General features: G+C 38.9%; 2 long non-coding RNA genes across 10 annotated transcripts in view; one reads left to right on the forward strand and one right to left on the reverse strand.

Moving 5' to 3' along the window:
• The window catches only part of LOC143655841 (uncharacterized), a 97,367-nt gene that overhangs the window by 10,185 nt on the left and 64,316 nt on the right, over positions 1 to 22,866 (forward strand). Inside the window, exons 1-2 of one of the 9 annotated variants that reach the window (XR_013162292.1) lie at positions 8,587 to 8,877; positions 11,984 to 12,075. The exons of 1 other annotated variant lie outside the window; for it this stretch is intronic. This is a non-coding gene — a long non-coding RNA (uncharacterized LOC143655841). Of the gene's footprint in view, positions 1 to 8,583; positions 8,878 to 11,983; positions 12,103 to 22,866 lie in introns of those variants that run through there. 7 more of the 9 variants (XR_013162289.1, XR_013162290.1, XR_013162293.1 and 4 more) reach the window with 7 other exon arrangements.
• Positions 1,078 to 8,710, reverse strand: LOC143655844 (uncharacterized). The gene is made up of 3 exons (XR_013162295.1): positions 8,509 to 8,710; positions 2,050 to 2,100; positions 1,078 to 1,436 (listed from the first exon to the last, which is right to left on the reverse strand). It is a non-coding gene; the product is annotated as an uncharacterized LOC143655844 (long non-coding RNA).

Raw genomic sequence — 22,866 nt, forward strand, 5'->3', positions numbered from 1 at the left:
ACACTGGCCTTACTGTCCTATGTCTATCCTCTGACATGCTTCCTCCATCTTCTCTGCATGGCTAGTGTTCATAGAAAAGCACTTTTTAAATAATAAATTACTTAAAATATGAATTATTATCATTTTACCTAAATTAACTCCCTCCCTGCTTTCTGCTTCTCTTTTTCCTTGCCACCTCACTTCATGCCATCCAATGTCCAGGTCTCACCTCTACAATGTCTGTATTTATTCTTTTACTTTGAGTGTTCCTGGGTGGTACTAACATAAACAAGGAAGATTTCAAGTTTCAAGAACCTAAAACACCCTGAAGAGTAAGCAGTTGGAGAAACTGTTTTCAAAGATTCCAGTCAGGAATTGGGTTTGCTGAGAGGAAATTTCTGCAAGTCCACATTGAGGAAGAATCCCAGATTCTCGAGGGTCTCCACATGGACAGCATTCGCATGGATAAGAAAGGGGAAGGTTTTCTGGTCATTCTTGTGAGTAGTGGGAAGATTATGTGAAGGAAGAGGCAGACCAGATGCAATGAGGTAGACGGGCTTTTCACCATGGTAGTTCCGCCCTAATCTGCAGTCAAGCTAATGTACCCACACAAAGCTGGAGGTGACTGCTGGTGGGTAAAATGCTGAAGGAGCTGGGTTCTCACATCCAGTTTAATGCGATCAAAACATGACCGTGGGAGGATTCAAGAGTGGGAAGAGAGAAGCAAATGCACACCTTTGTATGGTTTGTGTGTGTGAGTGTGCAAGTGGGCATGTGTGTGTGTGTACGTGTGTGTAGGGAGAGATATAGTGGGGGATAATTTAGGCTTCTAATAACTGTGGAATTGGTGGTTGGAGAAAATTTACCTAAATTTGCAAAGGACAGAAAATGATGAGTTGATATTTGGGTTAGTCATAGTTTCATCTTGACAAACTGCTTGAGAATGTCTGGCATATTCTTGTTTCCATGTCAGATATGCAGAATCTTAATAGAATATAGCCTAGACAGATGATTTATGGAAATATTTGTAAGATCTTATTGCTCTTTGATTCATTTAAATGCAAATGCCTGAAATCTCAAATTTAAGACCATTGACTTCATATATTTTAATATCACTACATGTCTTACTTATACACGTGCTATGAATTCTAGTTCTTGAGAGGTTGTCCTTGTCCAAATCTCAAAGTCCTAAACAGATTTTTCGGGGCCTCCTTCATTTCCTTATTCTGGAGACTGTAGATCAAGGGGTTGAAAAGCCGGGTCAACACAAAGTAAAATAAAGTCACAATTTCTGGATCCCAGCTGGATTGCCTGATGTTGGGCCGATGTACATCACCATGATGGAGCCATAGAAGTGGAACACCGTGACCAGATGAGACCCACACGTGGAGAAGGTCTTTCACCGGCCTTCAGCTGAGGGGACCCTCAGTACTACTCTGATCACCAGTGTGTAGGACCTGGTGATGAAGATAAAGTTGGAGAAAATAAGGACTGAGCTAAAGACAGCACAGATGACCTCAGTGGTTGGAGCTGCACACAGGACAACTTCAAAAGCGGTCCTGGGTCACATAGAAAGTGATCAATAATATTGGGGCCACAAAAAGGTAGCTGGGAGATGAGGTAAACTGGGATGAGGAAACAGGAGAAACCACACACCCAGCAGCAGGCTCCCATTCTGATGCAGTGCTGTACTGTCATGATGGTGGGGTAGTGCAGGGGTCTCCAGATCACAAGGTCAAAGGCCATGGCAGATAATAAAAATGACTCAGTGGTGCCCATGGAGAAGAAGTAGAACTGTAGGAAGCATCCAGGAAAGGAGATGGTGTTGGTCTCAGAGAGAATGTTGGCCAGCATGTTGGAGGCAGTTGAGGTGATGTACCAGATCTCCAGGAAGGAAAAATTTGCTAGCAGGATGTACATGTGGGTGTGGAGATGGTGGTCCCACCCTACAGCGCAGATGATGCACAGGTTCCCAATGAGTGTCAGGGCATAGGTCAGCGAGAAGAGGCAGAAGAGAAAGACCTGAATCTCCCAGGCACAAGGGAATCCAAGGAGAATGAATTCACTCACAGTGTCAGAGAGGTTATTCCCTCTGGAATTTTTCATTTTTTCTCCCCAAAGCTGCAATGACAAGACATTGCTAAGTTAGAAAAGATGTTACAGAAATGTTCTCACTACATTGCTCTCTATATTTCTTTAGACTTAATAATTGACATAGTTTAGGTCACTCTGAGATTTTCTGCATTCTTTTCTCCATTGTGTTATTGGGAGAAATTAAGGATCTTGTGGATGTGTGCTTGCTACAGCCTCACTATCATGGCCACTTTCACCATTAAGATCCATTAAATCTGTCTTTAGTTAGTGTTCTTGGTACTACATAAAACAAGGTAGATACTTTCTTGCTGTTCAGGGGCTTATGATCTAGTTTAGTCACATCCATCTGGTTAAAACCCATGGAAAAGCATTTGGGGCTTTAAATAACTGTACAGTTCAATCTCTGAATAAATATGGAGAAGAAAATATTGAAAGAATGTATAAGCACTAAGCAAGGTTTGTTTGCTATTATAATGTTAAATTCTATCATATGCTATCATATGCTTATCATAGATTAAGATTGACTTCCTTCCATGTAATACTGGAATGTTGGAAAAGAGATGAGCTAAATGACTTTTAATCAGGGCTGGTATAGTAGGTTCAATTTAGACATTTGTGTGTCCCTCTTATTTTTAAAGATTTCAGTGAAAGAAATTCCAGAATTTTCATAGTTAATTTCTTTTAGTATTGAATAATATATGCACAATTCTCCAAATATCTCCTTATTTATAAATTAGTCTTCTTTGAAGTTAAATTTTTTCTTGTTGAACAGGGGTAAGCTGAATGCATTATCGCTTTGAATGAACATTTTAAAACAAAGTTTGCATGAATAAATGAGTTACAGATTAAAAACTACGATGATTCTTTTTTTTTCCATCGGCAGGCACATGGAATTGAACCTGGGTCTCTGGCATGGCAGGGGAGAACTCTGCCACTGAGCCACTGTTACACCACCTCATGATTCTTTTTTTAACTGAAATATACCCTACTTAGAGTGGCAGGATTCAGTTCTTACCTGAAATACATCTGGTGGTGGAAAAGTAACCTGTGATGGTATTCAATACACATTTTGCCACTTAGAGAAAACCACACATGCACATATCTTCTGCATCATTGCGAGCACTCTGATATTGTTATTACTTTAATGGAAGATCTGTGCATTTACTATTCTTTCTCATTATCTCTCACTGTGTTATCTGAAGCTCCTGTGCTAGAGCTTTTCCTGGCTGATTTGACTTTTATTTCTTCAGGACACAGTTTTATGATCTTATCTCTCCCCCAGCTATCTTCTCACTGAAAGAGGCCTGTCATCTAGGAATTGACTTTAATGCTGCCCAAATGAGATGAAGCCAAATTTTCTATCCCTATCTTCGACACCTGCAAGCTTGATTTGTCTGCTCAACTTCTTATTAGATATTTCCATTTGTTATCTAGTGGGCAACTTAAACATAACATGCCAAAGACTGAACTCTTGATTGTTCTCAACCCAAACTTGCTGCTCCCTACTTCTTTCCCATGTCAGTACATGGTATATTTATTTAATCATTTGGTTAAGCCATAAACTTTAGTCACATCCATACAACTTCTCCCACATCCAGATGACCAACAAACCCTCTAGTCCTCATATTCAGAATCTGATGAATTTTGACCACCCCTATAGTTTTAATTTGCTGCTGCCGGAATGCAATCTACCAGAAACGGGGTGGCTTCTTTTTTTTTTTTTTTTCCACAGGCACTGGAAATCAAAGTTTCAAACATACAGTACTTAACAGGGATTAGAAGGAACGACTGCCTTTACAAAGTGGATTTAGGATTAAAACATGACTTTTCTTGGGTACATAAACCTTTTCAAACCAGCATACCCATTAACTACTATCCTTGTCCACACTACCATGAAATTCTCACCTGTTCTCTTACAAGAACCTCCTAAATTGTCTATCTCCTTCCATTTTAATATGCTTAATGGCTATTAGTCACATAGCAGCTACAGTGGTGGTGTTAAAAAAATCCAATCGTGTCAACCACTCGATTTCAGTCTTTTAAACACACTTAAAATAAAACCCAGATTCTTTAACACAACCTGTAAAGTCAATATTTCAGAAATACCCTTACCTGTGGGATGAGTTGAATTATTTTTCAAAGAAAAAATTCACTCAGCCACTCAGGTCCTAGTGGTTATCCAATTTCTTTATAATTGTTGGATTGATATTTAAAACTCATTTTATTTTTTGTCCTTTATCATCTGACATGTGTTTTGGTTCCTCAGGACTGTATTCTCAGCTATCTCAATTTGTTTCTTTTACTGACAGTGGTTATCAAATCCACTCACCCTTTTCGGGTCTCTTGTTAAAATATTTCTAGAAGATACTGAATGTATAAAGTAACAGTCCAAAGAAGATTCTATAAATGCAACAAACAAAATTCACATCGAAGATAAATGATTTCATCATTTAAAGACATGTTGTTTCACATAAAATCAAAGCATATTAAAGTAGTTAAATTGAGAACCTGGAGAGATGTTATTTATCTACAGAATCAGAAATTTGCTATATTTTCTCAGTTGAAGGAAAAAAAATCATAATATTGAGAATAAATCCAAGAGAATTTATCAGTTATACATTTCACATGAAATTTTCAGGACTCTTTGTAAATATTACTCAGTAATATTGTAAAGAAATAAGGAAACTGGATAAAAATATTTCTCAAGACTCAGGAGAATGAGAAGAAAATATTTTAACATTCTCTGCATTTTATACTAATCAAACATTTACATCTTGCCAGCTAATCTATTTGTGTAAAAAAACCAGGCCCTTATTCCATATAGTATACAATATTAACTCATTACTTGGATATGTGCTAAGAAGAAAGGTCAGAAAGGGGAAATAGCATATTCCCCACAGGGTGAGAGGCATGTGCAGGACTTCTGAAGAACTGGAAGATCAAGTTTATAACCTGCCATAAGTTGTAAAGACTGAATATTCAAAGATTTTTCTCTCATATTCGAAGCTCAAATTTATGATCATGGATAAAAGCCCGGATGAAGGTATTGTATGTATTTATTTCCTTCCATTGCTGTCATTTGAGATTTGGTATCCTCTCCCCTGATAGTTTAAAAAGTTTTTATTTAACAAATGAGATCCTTTTTTGAATTTTAGTTACAATGAAATCCCAAGCCTTGCCATTCCCTGAGGAATAGTGCACTTGCAGAACTAGATTTTTATCTTTTCTTGTGCTACTAGTAGTCAGGCATTGCAGAAGGTTTCTGGGGAATAATTAAATCATAATTGAACTTGGATTAATAGCTACAAGAAGATCTACCATCTTCATTTCTATGTTGAAGAAAAACATTTCTGTGTTGAAGGGAGGAAAGAGATTGTATCCCAAAGAAGCTATAAGATGTATACAGTGTGTACCGGCTAGAACCAAGAGAGTACAATGAAATTGGATTCTAACAGTGCATGATCAAAAGAATAAATATAAAGTTGGCTAAGGGAGATTTTATCCATTTAGGAGTGCTTGCCTCGAAAACAAGATACCGTTTCCTGGCACGGGTGCCTGTTGATGGGAACATATATATCAGGGATGGCTTCTAGAAGCATGGAAAATGTGATTTCCCCCCCTAAATTTGGTAAGATGTCAGATTGCTGTGAAAGAAGAAGGGATTACATCTCAGAAAATATGCACACTAGAGTGGGAAAACTGCATAAGATTAGAAATCATTACAGAGGAGCACATTCCTGGGAGGACATATTGAGAACCCCTGGACATAGGGTCTGAGAAGAGGTTGAAATATGAGGAGTCAGGTAATAGATTTAATGTCAGCCCACATCCAGCTCATATGTTCATGGACCAACTACTGATTATTTTCCCATCCCTATATGTATCATTGCAATAGGTGTACTTTGAGGTTGGCCTAACACACATATTGGGTCTTTATTTTTCTTGTAGTAGTTATCATAAGAGGAAAAGCCAAAAGAAAATCTCTCAATGGCCCTACCCTCCACTGGTCAAGATAGTAAATAAAAAACAATTTTGCATCTTTGGGGAGCAAGAAAGAAAATAATGCCATCTTAAAAAATGTAAATGATTCAGGGGTGATTGCCTTCATCCTATCTCTATTTAAGTTACCAGTATCCCCTGTCAAAAACATTCAGATCATCTTGGACTATAAAGTCAACCAAGTAGCAGCTCTAAATAACAGTTTCTGTGCTAAATGTTGTATCTTTGAGAGAGCAGTTTAACACAGCCTAAGTGTGTGATATGTAAGATTGAACTGGCAATGCATTCTTTTTCATCCCTTTCAGAGAAAGAATCAGAAAGTTTCCATTCATTTGAAATAGGCAGCAAAGTGTTGTTAATCTTCCCACCTTCTATGATAGTGAGGTCCGATAAGACCTCAAAAAAATAGACATTAGATTAGTGGTTCCCAAAGACTAGGAGAAGGAAATGGCGAGTGAGTCCTAATGGGTATCTACTAAAGCATATGCCTTAGTGGGCCAAGTTGACCAATGGCTGCTCTACTTGACTATTATGGTAATAATGATGACCACAAGAACCATGCAAGGTTGGCTTCTGTGAGTATACTGGAGTATTGACAGCAAGAAAATAACAAGCTCGGATCTTTAAACTTTCAGCTCAATTCACGGTCAGAGAAATAGAGATTTATGTGGCAGACAAAGAAAGTTATTTTCTTTGTTATTTTGTATAACCTTAGGGCTGATCCTCCTGTAAATTAGATTTAAGATCTAATTGTGCCAATTGCAGTATTGCAAAATAGATTGAGTATAATGTCTTATGTGAACTCTTAAGTTAAGCCACTGGTTGGGATAGAGTGTGTAGTGAAAGAAACAACATCAGTTTGGATTAAAAGGAACGGAGACAATTCAAATTTAAAAGATGCCTCTGTGTCTGCAAATTTTTAAAAGGAGAAAATAGGATAAGGAAGGAACTCTGATGCAAACCCAAGCCATTTTTTTGTGGGAAAAGAAAATGTTTCAGAGGGTCGTGCTAAGAGTCCAGCAGAAAGAGTCAATAACCAAAAAGAATCATTCCCATAGAGCAGATCTAAGCCCAAGTCAATAAACATTCTCTTCCCTTGGACAAAGGGAAATTGGTGCCATGAATCAAACTGGATTTCAGAATTACTATGGTGTGTTGATAGCTTTGTGTCTTCTGACTCCTTATTTTACCTTTGAAACATTCACAAAATTACAGGAAAGTTAGAAGTACAGGACAAAGAACTTTTTCCCTAAACTATGTGAGATTAAGTTTCACTCTGATGTTCACTATTCCCAAATACTCTCCTGTTCCTTTTATATAATCTATTATCTATCATCAAACCAAGAATTGGACACTGATACATCGCTACCATTTAATTCGCAGAGTCTCATAAGTTTTTCCAATTGTCCTGATATCATTGTTTTTGAAATTATGGAACAGAAATTCCCAGAGGATGAGAGATTAGATTTTGCTTAATTAAATTTGGTGTTTTATTCTCTTTCAAGAGAGTATGATGTTTTAATGGATGTATTTAATCTGAAGATGGTTCTAGTTATTATTTAATTGTTATGACTTTTGTTCAAACAACTGAACATTATACTTATTTTTGGACTTCTTTCTTAATCCTGTCAATTCAAGCACTATCCTTAATAAGTTTTACCCTGGAGTTGATCTCTTGGTATAGCATGACTTCATGAAGAAGCATTGAATTTTAGTTTCTGGAGATACAAGATTATCTAAGCTTTGCCTTTAAAGAGTTTATAGTTTAGTTAATAAGTCACTTGATATGACAAAATCTTAGGAATTCTAGTTTGACGGAACACACAGGTGTGGGAATTTAGATCCATTTTTTTGGCTAATTAAGTAAACACACTGCCATCCCATGCTGACAGTGATGTACAGACTTGGGCAAGTTGATTTCTGTAGGGAGAACAGAGAAGATTGTGTTTCTGAACTTTCCTTCTTCAGTTCGCCTCTCTGTGATCAGAATCACACCTGCTTTCCAAGCTTTGGCACATTGGTCCAGAGTCACAAGGCGGCAGGATAAGTCTCCTCATGTAATTGAAACTCACTGAAGCCTCGGGTTTGGATATAGCAGGTTCATTCTGCCCATGGTCCATAAACTGATACAGTGAGGATGTCTGGGTAACATATCTAGAGTAACTAGGTTTCATTAACCAATTCTGCTGTCCACTAAGTGCTAACTCATGGACACTCCATTTTTTGTACTTTGGAAAAGGGCCTGGAGTATGTGGGGATTTGGACATTTCAAAACCTTTAACACTCAATGATTTACTTATGAAAAACATTTGTTGAGTCTCTGCCTTCTTGGTGGCATATCTAGCTTCCTCAATGTAAACTTCTTGGTATTACAATAGTCTGTGTACTTTCAAATCTGACTCAAACCCTTTAAATTTAGTTGAAACTGAAATGTACCTCAGCAATTATTTCTTCACGAAACTACATCACTGCAGGAAGCTGTTGGTAAGTTACCCTTTCTGAAAAAGCTGTTCTTCCCACAAGTTCCACACGCATTTCTCAAGCGCAAGTTTAGGCACTGTATTTGTCTTCTATTCCTTTTCAACTCTTCCTGCCTTTTTCTCTCTTTTCTTCTACCCTTCTCGATGTTCTCTCTAACAATTACCATGGCAACTGAGGCTCTGTGACATCTCCAGTGAGCTCACTGTCTGATGCTGCTCCATGTGACTTGAGTAGGCAGCTGGCCTCAGACAGGGAAGTCCTGGGAGTGGTCCGAGTCCACAAGCCTGAATGTGCCAGGAGAATGCTGAGCTCAGTCACTGTCAGGTAAGACAAGTTATTTTAGTGTGAAGGAAAACCAAACAAACAGAAAACAACCCTTCCTTTGAATAAAGATGTATTTAGTTAATGTAAATAATGGACTATAGTAATAAGACAATTATAATAATAATCTTTCATCACTTGTAACAAATGCACCACACTAACACAAGTTGTTAATAATATGGGGTGACGCATAGGGACTCTTTATTTTTTGCTTAATATTTTTGTAAAACAACTTCTTTAATAAAAAAACAAAAGTTAGTAAAAAAAAAAAAAATGAGTTAAGCTAAGCATACCTGGAGCTGACTAGTTGCTGATTAGGTTTCTGGATTTGGCCAGTGGGTAGAAAGTAGCATCTGATAGTAATTGGAGTGAAATGGTCTATTTGAAGTGAACCATCTTCTCAGATCACGTCTTTGCAGGTCAGCACAGGTTGGAAACATCCCAGGCGTGTCGTGGGTCAGGCCCCCTCTGTGAGCAGCGCGGTTCAGGACCCCTGGGACCTGCCCTTTCACCCTGCCTTCTCGGGAAGAATATGTAAGGCTCTGAAGGTTTTCATGTTCCCTTCTGTAATTTAGGAAGAAGGAGAGAAGAGGCTCATTGTACCTACTGTCATTTAAAAACCAATATTAGATAAATAATTTACAGTCTTTTGAACATGGTGTATCTTACAGTTTGATTTTTACCATTCTGCTCCTGTCCTTTCCTGCCACACCCAATAATTAGTTGTGCCTTATACACTTAATTTTCAATGTGAGAGAACCTAATACAATTGCTCAGAATCATTTTTAAAGTCTCACACCCAACTTACATGAATATGTTCATATTTTAGGTTTTTCTCAAGTCAAAGTGGTATGTCAGAATACATTGGGCAGAGGTGATTTTTTTTAACACCATAGTTTTAGTCACTCATTATACAGTCCATCCAAAGCATGCAATCAGTGGTTCTTGGTATAATCATAGAGCTGTATATTCATCACCACAATCAATATGAGAACATTTTCAGTGTTCTCCAAATAAAAATCCTATACCTGTTATACCCTTTATTATTGACACTTAATGTTGGTCTGGTACCTTTGTTACAATTTATGAAAGACTACACAATGTTACTGTGAACTATAATCCATAGTTGCATTAGTTGTTTTTTTCTCATATACCACCTTATTATTAATACCTTGTAATAGTCATACATGCGTTCTAGTTCATTGAAGAGCATTCTCATATTTGCATTATTAGCCATGGTAATCATCCACAACAGAGTTCACTAAGTTATAGTGTCCTATGTTTCATCCTCTAGCTTTCCTTCTAGTGATATATACAATCCTAAACTTCCCCTTTCAGCACATTCACACACATAATTCAGCTGTTAATTACACTCACAATAACATGCAACCATCACCTCTATCCATTTCCAAACCTTTACAATCAACCTTAGTGAAAATTCTACATAAATCAGGCATTGGCTTTCCATTCTCTACCCTCACCTATCTCCTGGTAACCTGCATTGTAGATATTAACTCCATGACTTTGCTCATTACAATTAGTTAAGATTAGTGAGGCCATACAATATTTGTGCTTCTGGGTCTGGCTTATTTCATTCAACTTAATGCCCTCAAGGTTCATCCATGTCATCGCATGCATCAGGACTTCATTCCTCCTTACAGCTGCATAACATTCCTCCTATGTATATATCATATTTTGTTTATTCATTCATTGGTTGATAGACACTTGGGCTGCTCCCATCTTTCGGCAATTGTGAATAATGCCGCTATGAACATCAGTATATAAATATCTGTTCACATCCCTGCTTTCAGTTCTTCTGAGAGTATATACCTAGTAGCAGTATTGCCAGATCATATGGCAATTCTATACTTAGCTTCAGAGGCGACATTTTGATAAATTTAGGCAATTGCCTACATTAAGCGAATGGCAGACAGGCCGTTTAACAAATACCTATTTTGGTGGAACTTCATGCTGAAAAAGTTTTGCACCCATAGCTTACTCCACTCTTTCTACCTCTTTTGCCCCTACACATATGTAGTATTTAGAACAATTACCTGTGAATTCTTCCCTTATCAAGATCTCTGTAGAGGTTAATTTCTTTTAAAAATGTTTGTTTCATTATACATTTGTAATAGCATGTTCATTATAGAAAAACTTAAAAAAAAATCAGCAAAAAGAAAATGATTCAACCATATAACATTTGAGGTTTTCTTTTCTATTTATATTCATAATCATAGTAATATTTTTATTTAAAATGTGAAACTTACTATATATGTTTATATTTCTATATCATATATTTTAAAAATGTATATACATGTAGGTATAAGTATGTGTATGATTATATACATATTTTATATATGTATGTATATTTGGATCCTAAGATTTTACATAAATATTCATGAGCATTTCTCATATTATTAAACTTAAAGGTACACAATTGTCAGTAGTTGCATAGTATCACACTGTATGAATAGGTCATAATCTATTTAACTGATTATCTATTGTTGGCCATCTAAATGGTTTGAATTTTCTATTGCAAACAACTCTGGGATGTGTTCTCTTAGAATAAACTATTTGAAATAAAATTGCTAGATAAAATCTACATAATTTTTTAGGTCTGTTTTGAATGCATGTCTTCAAATTACCCCACTGAAATGTTGCATGCTTTCCTTCTGAACAGAAACTTTCCAACCTTAGTACCTCATTTTTTGTATAATTTTTGACTTTCTTAATAATTAGCCTGAACTTAAACACAAATTGTATATTATTGTTCATTTTGTCTATTTTTTTAATGGATTGATCATTCATGGTTTTTAGCTCATTTTTGTCTGAGTATTTTGTCTTGTGGATTTGAAGTAATAATTTATAACTTATAGATATTAGCCTTTAGCTATCCACTATGTAACATTTACGTATTCAATTCATTTGTGTAATTTTTACCAAATAACTATTATTTTCTGTCAAATTATATTTGCTATCTTTCCCTTGATTTCATGTGTATGAAATTAGCAGCATCCTATGACTATATGCTTTTGTCAAGGATATTTTCTTTATCTGCTTTTTGAAGAGAAAATATAAAATAAACAATAATATGTTTACTTTTGCCTAGATTTTGTTAAAACTGGTCATGACTAAAGAAAAAACACTATACAGAAAGGAAATTGTCTCCTTGGAACAGTGGATATTCTGCTTACTCAGATGGTGGGTTGCAAAAGGACTTACCTTGAGGTAAAAAGGAAACAAATTAAATGAGGAGCAGAGATGAAAATGAAACTGAGACAAGGATTAAATACCAAAATTCCCTAGGACCTGTCCTGCCTCTCAATGACAGGATCCTTTTTTTGTCATTTCTTTCTATTCAAGGATGGTCAGCTGTGCTTGATGTTGACAAACTGAAGTAACTCCTTAAGAGTTGGTGACTAACTATCCCTCCTTTTTCCTGAGAGCCAACCCCAGGCTGCATATCTCAATATTCCTTGGGCGCCTCTGGCTCTCAGCAACTAAAGGGTTAAGGATTAATGTCTCAAACATGGGACACTAAGGCCCTACTCACCCTGTGAATGGGGTCCACTCTAATTGGACAGTAATTGCGCCATAATGATTGTTAAATATTTTGAATGTCACCACCACATCCTATCCATTAAATAAAAAGAGATAACTCTTGGGCTGTGAATGTGATTTTCCTAACCAATATTAAATTTAAGCCCCTGTAAAGAGTTTTACCTTCTTGACTTAAAACAATTTAATTGGAATCATAGGGCCAATCTGTACTCTCCAAGAATATTTTTACCTCAAGGAAATATAGGCTTGTTAATTCTCCATTAATTGTATACTGTGGTAGTTAGATTCAGTTGTCAACTTGGCCAGGTGAAAGCACCTAGTTCTGTTGCTGTGGACATGAGCCAATGGTAGGTGAATCTCATCTGTTGCTAATTACATCCGCAGTCGGCTAGGAGGCGTGTCTGCTGCAATGAGTGACGTTTAACTTAATTGGCTTGTGCTTAAATGAGAGAACGCAATGTAGCACAGTCTAGCAGCTCAGCATTCCTCATCTCAGCACTTGCAGCTCAGCCCAGGCCTTTGGAGAAGTCACCCCGGGGAAAGTTGTTGGAACCCAGGGGCCTGGAGAGAAGACCAGCAGAGACCATCCTGTGCCTTCCACGTAAGAAAAGAGCCTCAGTGGAAAGTTAGCTGCCTTTCCTCTGAAGAACCAACAAAATAAATCCCCTTTTATTAAAAGCCAATCCGTCTCTGGTGTGTTGCATTCTGGCAGCTAGCAAACCAGAACAGAGTTGGTACCGGAGAGTGGGGTGCTGCTGCGGTTTGCAAATGCCAGATCTGTTGGAACTGTGTTTTGGATGGCTAAGGGGAAGACTTTGGAGGAACTGTGAAGAGATTGATGGAGAAGTCCTGCAGGGCTTGAAGAGACTGTTGGTGTAAATGGAACCACTGCCAATCTTGACAAAGGAGGACACAAAAGGGAGAGATTGGAGTTTGCAGAGTGAGAACCGTGGAAGTTCGGGTCTGAAGCCAAGAAACCTCGGCCAGGAGAGTGGACCCACCTGTATGTGTGGAGAGGGTGAGTTTACCCTGAGGGGCGAGGATGAGTCTCCCCTCTCATTGCAGTGGAATAGTTGTGCAGCCTCGGGCCTTGGAAAAGGTGTAGCACGCTCCTTGGGGGACTGGGAGAGCCTGGCTGCCACCATGTGGAGGGGTTGAGCGTGCGCCCCAGAAATGGCAGAGAGCCCAGGGGTGGCCCTGATGCCTGGAGAGAGTGGAGCCCAGAGGTGGTCTCCTCGATGTTCCCCGAGGTTGATTTGGAAAGAGGCCGGCCACTGCATAGGCCCTTGGAAGGGGTGGGACTGCCGCTTTCTACAGCCGAAGGATAAATGACTTTCAGACTTGGAAATCCAATGGTGTTTGTCTGCAGATCTTCCTTCCAATTTCTCCCTATGGAAATGAAAATCTGTATCCTTTGACTATCCTCCTTTGCATATTGGCACCGGACTTATTTTGAGATTCACAGGTCCACAGCCAGAAGAGAATATTTTGCACCTGTTTAAGGTGATGTGAGTAGCTGCCAAGTTGACAAGGGGTGGACATGTGGTAGTTAGATTCAGTTGTCAACTTGGCCAGGTGAAAGCACCTAGTTCTGTTGCTGTGGACATGAGCCAATGGTAGGTGAATCTCATCTGTTGCTAATTACATCCGCAGTCGGCTAGGAGGCGTGTCTGCTGCAATGAGTGACGTTTAACTTAATTGGCTTGTGCTTAAATGAGAGAACGCAATGTAGCACAGTCTAGCAGCTCAGCATTCCTCATCTCAGCACTTGCAGCTCAGCCCAGGCCTTTGGAGAAGTCACCCCGGGGAAAGTTGTTGGAACCCAGGGGCCTGGAGAGAAGACCAGCAGAGACCATCCTGTGCCTTCCACGTAAGAAAAGAGCCTCAGTGGAAAGTTAGCTGCCTTTCCTCTGAAGAACCAACAAAATAAATCCCCTTTTATTAAAAGCCAATCCGTCTCTGGTGTGTTGCATTCTGGCAGCTAGCAAACCAGAACATATACTCATTCCTATATGTGCCCCTTTCCTTTCTTCCTTTGCTCTTTTGAGCATAGATATCCTCGGGGGGGGGGGGGCGATATAGCAGAGAGGAGGCAGTTTAATTAGCATTTTCATAGGTTGGCCAGAGAAGGCCTCAGTAAAAAGGTGAAATTGGGCAAAGACTTCAAGAAAAACTGGGAGCAAGGAGTATAGATATCTGGGAAAAGAGGGATCTTGCAAAGGGGACAGCTTTTATAAATGCCAGAAGGCATGACTGTGTCTGGTGAGTTTAAGAAATAGCAGAGTCCTCATCTCTTCTTCATATTGCACCTATTTCAACATGGTTCCTTCTTCTACCACACCATTGAAATGACCATTGTGAAAATAAACAGTAATATCCAAGTTACTAAGACTTATGGGCATTTAAAAAAATGTGCCTCTTTGTTTTTTTCAGCAAAATTCAACATTATTGTCTACTGCTTGAAATATTCCTATTTACAAATGAATTCACACCCACAGAACTAGGGGTTAGGACTCAGATATGTCTTTGTGGGGAACATGATTCTATCCATAAGTGTTACATCATCTTGCACCACATTGGGGATTTTATGGCCAACTATTTATAATATCCATAACCATGCTGTTCAGGACCTGTATTTGCAAAAGATGTGCAGGTGATTAATATCCATATTAAAATTTGAGAAATACTGGACTTTTATCCATTCCATGTAAAACATGAAAATCATAAATTATGTAAGTTTTGAGGTACAGTTGAGGAGGAACAAACATTTTTCACTTCTTTCACCTTCACTCTAGTTAGTAAGAGTCTGCAACTGATCATATGCAAATTTATGCCCAATCTTTCACAGAGGTTTTCAAACCCCATTAATAGGAATTCATAAGAATGTAAAGTTGTCCATTTGTGTGTATTCTGTTGAAAGATAATGATAACTAATGACAGTGTTGGCAGACTGGGTAACTTCTGTTTGAGTTACTAAGACTTTCTTAGCAACAGAAGAATCTCTAACAGAATAATCTCTGCATGATTGTTAATGTTATTTCTCTACAGAAACGGGAAGATCACTGGTGTCCTCAAAAGCAGTTTTAGCGAGATCCAAGATGGCGGCTTAGTAAGGTACATGCGTCCTAGTTCCTCCGACTCCAAATCAACTAATAGGTGAACAGAAACAGTACAGAACAGCTCCCAGGGCTACAGCAGGGAATGGACACACAGCGTAACCCAGTCTGGGCTGGCTAGTCTGACTGCGAAACTCAGCTGCGGTGAGTGAGATCCCCGAGCGGCGCGCGATTTCCCAAGCAGCCGCAGCTGCGGCGGTCTGAGCTAATCCCTCCCTCCTTCCCGGGCTGGCTGAGAGACTCGGAGAGACAAGCTTCCCAGCCAAGGCGGCCGGCGCCACACTTTTGTGGGCGGTTTCGAGTCTCGGCTTCGAGTCCACGACTACGAGTCTCGGATTAGAGGGCTATCCAAAGTCTGCGCTGGCAAGTCTGACTGTGAGACTTGGCTGCGGCGAGACCCCCGAGCGGCGCGCGGTTTCCCGAGCAGCTGCAGCTGCGGTGGTCCGAGCTAATCCCTCCCTCCTTCCCGGGCTGGCTGAGAGACTCGGAGAGACAAGCTTCCCAGCCAAGGCGGCCGGCGCCACACTTTTGTGGGCGGCTTCGAGTCTCGGCTTCGAGTCCGCGGCTACGAGTCTCGGATCAGAGGGCTATCCAAAGTCTGGGCTGGCAAGTCTGACTGCGAGACTTGGCTGCGGCAAGACCCCCGAGCGGCGCGCGATTTCCCGAGCAGCCGCAGCTGTGGCGGTCCGAGCTAATCCCTCCCTCCTTCCCGGGCCGGCTGAGAGTATCGGAGAAGCAAGTCTCCCAAGCCGAGGCAGGTGGAGCCCTTCTTTTGCGGGCGGCTTCAAGTCTCGGCTTTGAGTCCGAGGCTGCGAATCTTGGATCAGAGGGCTATCCAAAGTCTGGGCTGGCTAGACTGACTGCGAGACTCGGCTGCGGTGAGACCCCCGAGCGGCGCGTGATTTCCCGATCAGCGGCAGCTGTGGTGGTCCGAGCTACTTCCTCCCTCCTTTCCGGGCCGGCTGAGAGTATTGGAGAAGCAAGTTTCCCAAGCTGAGGCAGGCGGCACCCCTCTTTTGTGGGTGGCTTCGAGTTTCTGCTTCGAGTCCGCGGATACGAGTCTTGGATCGGAGGGCTATCCAAGCTGCGGTAGCCCCCCCCCGCGGGAGGCTTCCTGGTCCGGTGGGGAATCCCCCGGGCCCACTGCGGCCCGCAACCAGCCACAGGGTCCCCTCAAGCCGCGGCAGCTGACACCCCCACCACGCGCGGCCCCTGAACCAACGGAGAGAATTGGATCCGAAATCCCCAGGCCGCGGAGATCGGTGACTGGGGGAGACCCATTCCAAACACTTGAGACAAACGTGTGCCACGTGCGCCACGTACTGGGCAAGATAAGAAAAACAGATCCCAGAGATTTCACAGAAAAATCTTACAACCTTGCTGGGTCCGACATCCAGAGAAATCTGAATAAATGCCCAGATGCCAGCAGGAGAAGATAACTGTCCACGCTCAAAAGATTGAGAATATGGCCCAGTCAAAGGAACAAACCAATAGCTCAAATGAGATACAAGAGCTGAGACAACTAATGCTGAATATACGAACAGAAATGGAAAACCTCTTCAAAAATGAAATCGATAAATTGAGGGAGGACATGAAGAGGACATGGGCTGAACATAAAGAAGAAATAGAAAAACTGAAAAAACAAATCGCAGAACTTATGGAAGTGAAGGATAAAGTAGCAAACATAGAAAAAATAATGGATAGCTACAATGATAGATTTAAAGAGACAGAAGATAGAATTAGTGATTTGGAGGATGGAACATCTGAATTCCAAAAAGAAACAGAAACTATAGGGAAAAGAATGGAAAAATTTGAACAGGGTATCAGGGAACTCAAGGACAATATGAACCGCACAAATATACGTGTTATGGGTGTCCCAGAAGGAGAAGAGAAGGGAAAAGGAGGAGAAAAACTAATGGAAGAAATTATCACTGAAAATTTCCCAACTCTTATGAAAGACCTAAAATTACAGATCCAAGAAGTGCAGCGCACCCCAAAGAGATTAGACCCAAATAGGCGTTCTCCAAGACACTTACTAGTTAGAATGTCAGAGGTCAAAGAGAAAGAGAGGATTCTTGAAAGTAGCAAGAGAAAAACAATTCATCACATACAAGGGAAACCCAATAAGACTATGTGTAGATTTCTCAGCAGAAACCATGGAAGCTAGAAGACAGTGGGATGATATATTTAAAATACTAAAAGAGAAAAACTGCCAACCAAGACTCCTATATCCAGCAAAATTATCCTTCAAAAATGAGGGAGAAATTAAAACATTCTCAGGCAAAAAGTCACTGAAAGAATTTGTGACCAAGAGACCAGCTCTGCAAGAAATACTAAAGGGAGCACTAGAGTCAGATACAAAAAAACAGAAGAGAGAGATATGGAAAAGAGTGTAGAAAGAAGGAAAATCAGATATGATATATATAATACAAAAGGCAAAATGGTAGAGGAAAATATTATCCAAACAGTAATAACACTAAATGTTAATGGACAGAATTCCCCAATCAAAAGACATAGATTGGCAGAATGGATTAAAAAACAGGATCCTTCTATATGCTGTCTACAGGAAACACATCTTAGACCCAAAGATAAACATAGGTTGAAAGTGAAAGGTTGGGAAAAGATATTTCATGCAAATAACAACCAGAAAAGAGCAGGAGTGGCTATACTAATATCCAACAAATTAGACTTCAAATGTAAAACAGTTAAAAGAGACAAAGAAGGACACTATATACTAATAAAAGGAACAATTAAACAAGAAGACATAACAATCATAAATATTTACGCACCAATCCAAAATGCCCCAAAATACGTGAGGAATACACTGCAAACACTGAAAAGGGAAATAGACTCATATACCATAATAGTTGGAGACTTCAACTCACCACTCTCATCAATGGACAGAACATCTAGACAGAGGATCAACAAAGAAATAGAGAATCTGAATATTACTATAAATGAACTAGACTTAATAGACATTTATAGGACATTACATCCCACAACAGCAGGATACACCTTTTTCTCAAGTGCTCATGGATCATTCTCAAAGATAGACCATATGCTGGGTCACAAAGCAAGTCTTAGCAAATTTAAAAAGATTGAAATCATACACAACACTTTCTCGGATCATAAAGGAATGATGTTGGAAATCAATAATAGGCAGAGTGCCAGAAAATTCACAAATACGTGGAGGCTCAACAACACACTCCTAAACAATGAGTGGGTCAAAGAAGAAATTGCTAGAGAAATTAGCAAATACCTCGAGGCGAATGAAAATGAAAACACAACATATCAAAACTTATGGGACACAGCAAAGGCAGTGCTAAGAGGGAAATTTATTGCCCTAAATGCCTATATCAGAAAAGAAGAAAAGGCAAAAATCCAGGAATTAACTATCCATTTGGAAGAACTGGAGAAAGAACAGCAAGCTAACCCCAAAGCAAGCAAAAGGAAAGAAATAACAAAGATTAGAGCACAAATAAATGAAATTGAAAACATGAAAACAATAGAGAAAATCAATAAGGCCAGAAGTTGGTTCTATGAGAAAATCAATAAGATTGATGGGCCCTTAGCAAGATTGACAAAAAGAAGAAGAGAGAGGATGCAAATAAATAAGATCAGAAATGGAAGAGGAGACATAACTACTGACCTCACAGAAATAAAGGAGGTAATAACAGGATACTATGAAAAACTTTACGCTAATAAATACAACAATTTAGAGGAAATGGACGGGTTCCTGGAAAGACATGAACAACCAACTTTGACTCAAGAAGACATAGATGACCTCAACAAACCAAACACAAGTAAAGAAATTGAAGCAGTCATTCAAAAGCTTCCTAAAAAGAAAAGTCCAGGACCAGACGGCTTCACATGTGAATTCTATCAAACATTCCAGAAAGAATTAGTACCAACTCTCCTCAAACTCTTCAAAAAAATCGAAGTGGAGGGAAAACTACCTAATTCATTCTATGACGCCAATATTACCCTCATACCAAAACCAGGCAAAGATATTACAAGAAAAGAAAACTACAGGCCGATCTCTCTAATGAATATAGATGCAAAAATCCTCAATAAAATTCTAGCAAATCGTATCCAACAACACATTAAAAGAATTATTCATCATGACCAAGTAGGATTCATCTCAGGTATGCAAGGATGGTTCAACATAAGAAAATCAATTAATGTAATACACCATATCAACAAATCAAAGCAGAAAAATCACATGATCATCTCAATTGATGCAGAGAAGGCATTTGACAAGATTCAACATCCTTTCCTGTTGAAAACACTTCAAAGGATAGGAATACAAGGGAACTTCCTTAAAATGATAGAGGGAATATATGAAAAACCCACAGCTAATATCATCCTTAATGGGGAAAAATTGAAAACTTTCCCCCTAAGATCAGGAACAAGACAAGGATGTCCACTATCACCACTATTATTCAACATTGTGTTGGAGGTTCTAGCCAGAGCAATTAGACAAGAAAAAGAAATACAAGGCATCAAAATGGAAAGGAAGAAGTAAAACTATCACTGTTTGCAGACGATATGATAATATACGTCGAAAACCCGGAAAAATCCACAACAAAACTACTAGAGCTAATAAATGAGTACAGCAAAGTAGCAGGTTACAAGATCAACATTCAAAAATCTGTAGCATTTCTATACACTAGCAATGAACAAGCGGAGGGGGAATTCAAGAAAGGAATCCCATTTACAATTGCAACTAAAAGAATAAAATACCTAGGAATAAATTTAACTAAAGAGACAAAAAACCTATATAAAGAAAACTACAAAAAACTGCTAAAAGAAATCACAGAAGACCTAAACAGATGGAAGGGCATACCGTGTTCATGGATTGGAAGACTAAATATAGTTAAGATGTCAATCCTACCTAAATTGATTTACAAATTCAATGCAATACCAATCAAAATCCCAACAACTTATTTTTCAGAAATAGAAAAACCAATAAGCAAATTTATCTGGAAGGGCAGGGTGCCCCGAATTGCTAAAAACATCTTGAGGAAAAAAAACGAAGCTGGAGGTCTTGCACTGCCTGACTTTAAGGCATATTATGAAGCCACAGTGGTCAAAACAGCATGGTATTGGCATAAAGATAGATATATCGACCAATGGAATCGAATAGAGTGCTCAGATATAGACCCTCTCATCTATGGACATTTGATCTTTGATAAGGCAGTCAAGCCAACTCACCTGGGACAGAACAGTCTCTTCAATAAATGGTGCCTAGAGAACTGGATATCCATATGCAAAAGAATGAAAGAAGACCCATATCTCACACCCTACACAAAAGTTAACTCAAAATGGATCAAAGATCTAAACATTAGGTCTAAGACCATAGAACAGTTAGAGGAAAATGTAGGGAGACATCTTATGAATCTTACAATTGGAGGCGGTCTTATGGACCTTACACCTAAAGCAAGAGCACTGAAGAAGGAAATAAATAAATGGGAACTCCTCAAAATTAAACACTTTTGTGCATCAAAGAACTTCATCAAGAAAGTAGAAAGACAGCCTACACAATGGGAATCAATATTTGGAAACGACATATCAGATAAAGGTCTAGTATCCAGAATTTATAATGAGATTGTTCAACTCAACAACAGAAAGATAGCCAACCCAATTACAAAATGGGAAAAAGACTTGAATAGACACTTTTCAGAGGAGGAAATACAAATGGCCAAAAGACACATGAAGAGATGCTCAATGTCCCTGGCCATTAGAGAAATGCAAATCAAAACCACAATGAGATATCATCTCACACCCACCAGAATGGCCATTATCAACAAAACAGAAAATGACAAGTGCTGGAGAGGATGCGGTGAAAGAGGCACACTTATCCACTGTTGGTGGGAATGTCAAATGGTGCAACCACTGTGGAAGGCAGTTTGGCGGTTCCTCAAAAAGCTGAATATAGAACTGCCATACGATCCAGCAATACCATTGCTGGGAATCTACTCAAAGGAATTAAGGGCAAAAACTCAAACAGGCATTTGCACACCAATGTTTATAGCAGCATTATTTACAATTGCAAAGAGATGGAAACAGCCAAAATGTCCATCAACAGACGAGTGGCTAAACAAACTGTGGTATATACATACGATGGAATATTATGCAGCTTTAAGGCAGGATAAACTTATGAAGCATGTAATAACATGGATGGACCTAGAGAACATTATGCTGAGTGAGTCTAGCCAAAAACTAAAAGACAAATACTGTATGGTCCCAATGATGTGAATCGACACTCGAGAATAAACTTGGAATATGTAATTGGTAACAGAGTTCAGCAGGAGCTAGAAACAGGGTAAGATAACGGGTAATTGGAGCTGATGGAATACAGACTGTGCAATAGGACTAGATACAAAAACTCAAAAATGGACAGCACAATAATACCTAATTGTAAAGTAATCATGTTAAAATACTGAATGAAGCTGCATCCGAGCTATAGGTTTTTGTTTTGTTTTGTTTTGTTTGTTTTGTTCTTATTATTATTACTTTTATTTTTTTTTCTCTATATTAACATTCTATATCTTTTTCTGTTATACTGCTAGTTCTTCTAAACCGATGCAAATGTACTAAGAAACGATGATCATGCATCTATGTGATGATGTTAAGAATTACTGATTGCATATGTAGAATGGCATGATTTCTAAAAAAAAAAAAAAAATGGTCAGCACAATACTGCCTAATTGTAATGTAATTATGTTGGAACGCTGAATGAAGCTGCATCTGAGCTATAGTTTTTTTTTGTTTTTTTTTTCTCTTATATATTTTTGTACTTTTTATTTTTATTTGTGATTTCTCTCTGTGTAATCGCTTTATTTCTTTTTCTGTTGTCGTGCTATTTCTTTCTCTAAATCGATGCATATGTACTGAGAAATGATGACCATATACCTATGTGATGATATTAAGAATTACTGATTGCATATGTAGAATGGATTGATTTCTAATGTTGTGTTAGTTAATTTTTCTTAATTAATAAAAAAAAAGCAGTTTTAGCAGAGCAGAGAATGTGAGGAACTGGGAAGCAGGGGATTGAGAAGTGAATGAGAGATGAAAGTAGAGGTTGACTTTATTCTTTCATGTCATCTAGATAAGGAGGAAAACTGTAGGACTCTAAAAGTGAGCACATTCCAGGGAGATGTTTTTCCCTCTAAATCTCCCCCTTTCAATCCCTACTACTCTTCTCTCTACTACTGGATAAAGCCTTTGAAGAAGTAAAAGACTAAAGTTCAAGATTCTGGAGAAAAAAAAGTAGCTATTGATGTGGTCTCAAAATATATTTGAGATGATC

The sequence above is a fragment of the Tamandua tetradactyla genome, chromosome 14 (assembly GCF_023851605.1).
Source record: "Tamandua tetradactyla isolate mTamTet1 chromosome 14, mTamTet1.pri, whole genome shotgun sequence".
NCBI classification, from domain to species: domain Eukaryota; kingdom Metazoa; phylum Chordata; class Mammalia; order Pilosa; family Myrmecophagidae; genus Tamandua; species Tamandua tetradactyla.